The sequence below is a fragment of the Cherax quadricarinatus genome, chromosome 45 (genome assembly GCF_038502225.1).
Source record: "Cherax quadricarinatus isolate ZL_2023a chromosome 45, ASM3850222v1, whole genome shotgun sequence".
Classification (NCBI taxonomy): Eukaryota; Metazoa; Arthropoda; class Malacostraca; order Decapoda; family Parastacidae; genus Cherax; species Cherax quadricarinatus.
The window spans coordinates 4329711-4337253 of record NC_091336.1 but is presented as its reverse complement, the minus strand read 5'-3'; positions in this window follow the sequence as shown (position 1 = coordinate 4337253).

Sequence of the window (7543 nt, the reverse complement as noted above, 5' to 3'; positions counted from 1 at the left end):
CTTGAGATACATTTACTAGTTGACAACTGTTTGAGGCTACCCCTTTATTGGTATAGTATGTGTGGAAAATTGCATTTATCTGAATGTATCATTATTTACATAACAATAAATGAACATAGATAATTATTATTTATCAGTTAGACAAGTAGGAATTTGGGACACCTAGGTCGCAAAAAATGTCCCCCTTCGATACCTACCACTGTCATATCCACAAGTTGCTCTGGACCTATTAATTAAATGAAATATACATACACCAGGAATGCTGGTAAATATATAAATTTGTGGACTGTATATTAAAAATAATAAATGATTATAGATACACATATACATAACAGAAGGAGAATATCTTAAAAATCACTCACCAATTTAACTGGAGATTAAGTTGTATCATACTCAGAAAACCTCTGTCTATACATGAAAATAACAACTGGCCAGAGTTATAACATAACAGACTTATTTGAGGTTCCTGGAGTTGTCCTGTCCTGTCGCCTGATATCTCAAGTTATGCAGGAATGCACATCCAACAATTTCGCCTCCTATTTGAGAGGTGTCAGCCCAATTTTAACCTCTAGAGCACGAAAAATTCTTCCCATTACATTAACGTTCTGTTCAATTCAAACAACAAAATGGCGACCCTCCTCTTTTTAAAAATACACTTCTATTAAATACAATATAGGGCATCTATTTACCTATAAATTACCGTATTTCCGGAAAATATACAGTATTTTCCATACTGCGGCCGGGTGGAGTTCGTTGCTAAACGACTCAAATTACTCCTTCCTTTAGGAGATGATTCCAGCCAGTTCTGGCTTGAGTGGCTATTCTCCTAGTAGATCTTACTACGATTTCATCTTCCGGCATCACTTGGTCTGTGTTATCTTCCATATCACTCGTGTCACTTTCCCTCAGATTTTAATTTACATTTGACTGAACACCTAATTCCAAGGGAATCAATTTATTAATTGTGCGTAAACTTTCCTGGCCACGACACAACACTTTGACATTCCTGACAACACCTTGTGCATCTGGGTACAATGTCAATACTTTGCCCAGAGACCACAATGTTCGATGTTGTTCAGTATCAATTAACACAATGTCACCTGGTTGAATGGTCTGTTGATTTACTGCCTCTGTCGCACCATAAAAGTGTTCACGTAGTGTAAGATATTCCTTACGCCACACATTAGACCAATGATCAATTACTTCATTTAACATTTTAAATTTATTACACAACACTGCCGCATCATTGTAATCTTCATCACTTTCTTCCGGATTATCTCTATAGGCAGGGGCAGCTTCCAATTTCCTTCCACATATTAGGTGAGAAGGTGTTAATAGATCTGCATCAGGTGTATCACTCATGTACGAGAGAGGCCTATTATTTATACGATTCTCCGTCTCCACTAACACTGCACGGAATTCTTCCAAATTAATTCCCTTCCGGTGTAGTACTTTACGGAGACACCTCTTCACTGTGTCTATCAGTCTTTCGTATAGCCCCCCCCTGCCAAGGGGCTCTAGGAGTAATAAATTTCCAGGTACACCCTCGTTGGGTTAACAGAGATTGAACATCGTTACTATTATTTAATTCTATCAAATGTTGAGCACCTGCTACAAAATTTGTGGCATTATCCGAAATCATCAATCTCAGACAGGATCTACTAGCTGCAAATTATCGAAACAGCTGTATAAACTGTTCTGCAGACAAGTCCTGTGAAACTTCTAAATGAACTGCCCTAGTAGCAGTACACCTGGAGTTTACCTGGAGAGAGTACCGGGGGTCAACGCCCCCGCGGCCCGGTCTGTGACCAGGCCTCCTGGTGGATCAGAGCCTGATCAACCAAGCTGTTCCTGCTGGCTGCACGCAAACCAACGTACGAGCCACAGCCCGGCTGGTCAGGAACCGACTTTAGGTGCTTGTCCAGTGCCAGCTTGAAGACTGCCAGGGGTCTGTTGGTAATCCCCCTTATGTATGCTGGGAGGCAGTTGAACAGTCTCGGGCCCCTGACACTTATTGTATGGTCTCTTAACGTGCTAGTGACATCCCTGCTTTTCATTTGGGGGATGTTGCATCGTCTGCCAAGTCTTTTACTTTCGTAGTGAGTGATTTTCGTGTGCAAGTTCGGTACTAGTCTCCCTAGGATTTTCCAGGTGTATATAATCATGTATCTCTCCTGCCTGCGTTCCAGGGAATACAGGTTTAGGAACCTCAAGCGCTCCCAGTAATTGAGGTGTTTTATCTCCGTTATGCGCGCCGTGAAGGTTCTCTGTACATTTTCTAGGTCAGCAATTTCACCTGCCTTGAAAAGTGCTGTTAGTGTGCAGCAATATTCCAGCCTAGATAGAACAAGTGACCTGAAGAGTGTCATCATGGGCTTGGCCTCCCTAGTTTTGAAGGTTCTCATTATCCATCCTGTCATTTTTCTAGCAGATGCGATTGATACAATGTTATGGTCCTTGAAGGTGAGATCCTCCGACATGATCACTCCCAGGTCTTTGACGTTGGCGTTTCGTTCTATTTTGTGGCCAGAATTTGTTTTGTACTCTGATGAAGATTTAATTTCCATGTGTTTACCATATCTGAGTAATTGAAAATTCTCATTGTTGAACTTCATATTGTTTTCTGCAGCCCACTGAAAGATTTGGTTGATGTCCGCCTGGAGCCTTGCAGTGTCTGCAATGGAAGACACTGTCATGCAGATTCGGGTGTCATCTGCAAAGGAAGACACGGTGCTGTGGCTGACATCCTTGTCTATGTCGGATATGAGGATGAGGAACAAGATGGGAGCGAGTACTGTGCCTTGTGGAACAGAGCTTTTCACCGTAGCTGCCTCGGACTTTACTCTGTTGGCGACTACTTTCTGTGTTCTGTTAGTAAGGAAATTATAGATCCATCGACCGACTTTTCCTGTTATTCCTTTAGCACGCATTTTGTGCGCTATTACGCCAGGGTCACACTTGTCGAAGGCTTTTGCAAAGTCTGTATATATTACATCTGCATGCTTTTTGTCTTCTAGTGCATCTAGGACCTTGTCGTAGTGATCCAATAGTTGAGACAGACAGGAGCGACCTGTTCTAAACCCATATTGCCCTGGGTTGTGTAACTGATGGGTTTCTAGATGGGTGGTGATCTTGCTTCTTAGGACCCTTTCAAAGATTTTTATGATATGGGATGTTAGCGCTATCGGTCTGTAGTTCTTTGCTGTTGCTTTACTGCCCCCTTTGTGGAGTTGGGCTATGTCTGTTGTTTTTAGTAACTGTGGGACGACCCCCGTGTCCATGCTCCCTCTCCATAGGATGGAAAAGGCTCGTGATAGGGGATTCTTGCAGTTCTTGATGAACAAGGAGTTCCATGAGTCTGGCCCTGGGGCAGAGTGCATGGGCATGTCATTTATCGCCTGTTCGAAGTCATTTGGCGTCAGGATAACATCGGATAGGCTTGTGTTAACCAAATTTTGTAGCTCTCTCATAAAAAATTCATTTTGATCTTCGACTCTCAGTCTGGTTAGTGGCTTGCTAAAAACTGAGTCATATTGGGACTTGAGTAGCTCACTCATTTCCTTGCTGTCATCTGTGTAGGACCCATCTTGTTTAAGTAGGGGCCCAATACTGGACGTTGTTCTCGACTTTGATTTGGCATAGGAGAAGAAATACTTTGGGTTTCTTTCGATTTCATTTATGGCTTTTAGTATCTTCCTGGGTAAAGAGGAATACCTATTGTTACGTTGGTTTGTCCCTTATTACTTTGATAGTAAGGTTCTCACTACATGTTCTAGTGTGGGGTAGCTTTTTACTTAATGGCCTTATCTGTCTAGGGGTAATACTTACATCATGGCTGATCATCTTGAGTGTCTGATATCCTCTCACCAGCCCTCTTCACAGGTTATGTAAACTACTACTATAAAAATATAACTGTATTCTCAATAGATATGTACAGAATATACAATTACAGCCTCACACTTTAAAAACAAAGATCTACACACTTCATAGCTGTTCTCCCACAACTTTATTAACCACTTGGATCAATGGTATAAGAATTACGAGCCCACTGGCACACAAAAATTTAATGATGATTTAATTACCACTATTGAGAGTGTTCTCACAGATCAAGTGGGCAGGAATAGGAAACAAAGACCCTCCACTATAAATAACAATAAAAACCAATGTAAATACTATAATGATCCACAGCTGCGCAATCTAACACATGCAGCTAGGAGGATTGGTAAAGCATACCGTGAATGTAGAACCCCAGACCTGCTCAGAACGTTCCAAGCTGCACTAACAAATGCAAGGAATAGAAAGGAAGAACTTAGGCAACAGGAATTGGAAGAGTTTGTTAGTGGATTAAATAGGTCCACCCCTTTGAGTTTGGCTTGGAAAGGTATAAATAAAATAACCAGGAAAAAGACTGGCAACGTTGCTCATCCCTTTCCTCTTGAAAAAGCAAATGACCTCATAAATGACTGGTCCAAAACATCCAGGCATGAAAGCCTTCCATCTCATATTAGAAAAAATTTAGAGAGTACTTCTGAAGAAATGTTGAAACTGATTAATTTTATGAGCCAAAATATTGATGAGAGTGATTGCCTCTTTACCGAGTATGAATTAGATAATGCATTAACCAAAGGTCGATCAACTGCTCCTGGAGAGGATGGTATAACCTATGATATTCTCAGAACTCTAAGGCACGTGCCTGATAACCCTTTGTTGGCACTGTATAATCTCAGTTACATTGAGGGCGTTCTTCCTACTTCCTGGACCAATAGTCTCATTGTGCCTATCCCTAAGCCCCAACAGCCTGATACATTTAGGCCGATCTCCTTAACTAGTTGTCTTTGCAAAACTTTTGAAAGAATGATGCTTAACAGATTGTACTACAGAATCAGACATCAACTTTCCCCCTACCTCTATGGGTTCATGAAAGGTAAAAGTGTGCAGAACTGTATTTCCACCTTTCTCACTGCACACACCTCTACTAGTTTTACCGCTTTTCTTGATCTAAAATCTGCATTTGATATTGCAAACAGAACAGTTATACTACATGAACTAGCCAAAATGAATATTGGTGGTAGCTTACTCTGCTGGATAATAGGATACCTGTCAAATAGAGTATCCTCTGTCCTTTACCAAGGCTTCAGAAGTGATTCTAAAGAAATGTCTTTAGGTACACCGCAGGGAGGAGTTCTTAGTCCCATGCTATTTAATATTCTGATTAATGCTCTCCTAAATGCTCTACCTGCCTCACCTAAACATATAGCTATAAGCTATGCTGATGATATCATGATCCATACAACAGGGCATAAGAAGATGAATACCATTCTTAATGAAGTTCAAGCAATTTGTAATCGACTAGGCCTCATAATATCTTCCTCTAAAACTAAGATATTAACAAGCAAACGACATCCCCCACCCATCTATTTGCAGGGTGAAATCATTAGCTACGTTAAAACTTACAGATATCTTGGTGTAGATGTACCCTTTAACAAATCCACTATACCACAACTAAACAAGAAATGTAAAGCTAGGCTAAATGCTCTCAAAGCTGTTGCTGGCTACAATCCCAACTATGGTGCTAATGTGAGAATCGTGAGAATGATGTACATAGCCTATGTTAGGTCCTTAATTGATTATGCTGCTCCCATGTTGATATTAGCTAGAGAAAGTTCCCTCCGACCCTTGGAGTTAATGCAAAATGAAGCTCTCAGGACTATTCTTGGCTGTCCCAGATCTACAAAAGTTCTTAACATGAGGAAGGAGCTTGGTATTTCTAGTATCAGTGATAGGATTGTTGAAATTAACACTGTACTCGGTATTAGAATGTTGAGAAACGAACCAGACACTGTCACAGTGAATCTTACCAAGTGTCTAGAGGTAAATACACACAGATCTAAATGGATTGTGAAAACGTGCAATTGCATTAAGTTTTATAACCTGCATGAACTGTATCACTGTAGGCAACAAGAGCATTTCACCCCTCCATGGAAGATGTGTTCATTTAATATCACATACCTACAAGTCCCTCCCAAGAAGCTCATTGCTAGTAATCCCTTCCTTAAATCTCTTGTTAGAGCAACTGCTCAAGAAGAAATTTTTCGCCTAGCTGGTAGTAATAAGTTATCACAAGTTATATACACTGATGGATCTAAACAGGAGTCTTCTGGCAGGGCTGCATCTGCTCTTGTTGCCACCTCCCTAGTTAAGAACGATAATAAATTTGTTGAGTTAGGCATAAGAATTAACAACTGGGCGTCTACACTGCAAACTGAATTGTTTGCAATCCTAATGGCGCTAAAGCTAACCTATGACACTGAGCTTGACTCTATCATCATTACTGATTCTATGTCATCATTGAAGGCTCTTGGCTCATATAATGACTCCAACAACATGCTCATTGGGGAAGCCAGGTATAGATACTCAAAAATTAGGGACAAAGGAATTAATGTACAATTGCTATGGATCCCATCACACATTGGATTACTCCTTCATGATAAAGTTGATATGTTAGCCAAGAAGAGTATCCAGAAGGAGAACGTAGAATATAACTTTGGTATAACTGTGTCTAGCATTAGGAATAATATTAGGAGAGAAGTAAATAATGAAGATGATTGTTATAGGAATGCAGTTAGAAGCCTGAGTAGATCTATAACCCATTATGATAACATGAACGTAGATAAGTATGTTTATGGAGCAACTTGCAATGTGAACAGATTGACTGATGTTGTAGTGGCCAGGCTTAGGCTTGGTTACAAGTACTTCTGGCAGTTTGGGAGACACACAGATGATGATCAAACTAAATGTAAATTATGTGATCAGGCATATGGTCACTCTCTTGAACACTATGTGCTTAATTGTCCACTTATTGAGGAATACAGAGACAGACAGTATAATAACCTTATTGACATGTCAAGATATCTTATTAATGAAAATAAGATACCAGATATACTAAGCAAATTTCCTAAATTTGCTTGTAACAGATAAGTGAACTATAGATATGTAGATATAAATCCATATGTATTCCTGTTAACCCTTTGGGGCCTAGTTCCTAGGCCTTTTGTGTATCCACATGCTCTCGCGCTACCGTCCACAGGATGGATATGGGGTGCACAATAAACTAGCCACTTCGGTGGCAAAATCTATCTATCTCCCACATGGTGTATCTTATTAACTTTTGTCCTTCTCTCTTCTTGACATAACTCTGGGCTAACCAGTGTTTTGACACACTTTAGTCACCCTGGGTATGGTGGCCACAACTTAAATTATAAAAACTCACCCCTGGAGCACACATACTGCCCCAAAAGATAGAAGAAGGACCCAGAGATCCTGCCAGGTTGAAGGTCAGCCACAGAGCGAGAGCCTCAGTGAGAGGGAGAGAGAGAAAGACTAGCTAAGCTCCTCCCACCAAAACAAAAGACTGTTGCCAAGCACAATTCTCCAGTTACCACAATTCTACCACCCTTAATTTTACTTTCACAAAAAGAAATACAACTTTATAAACTACTTATTTAAATTGTGTGTGTGTCTACAGTATAACCTATTATATTGA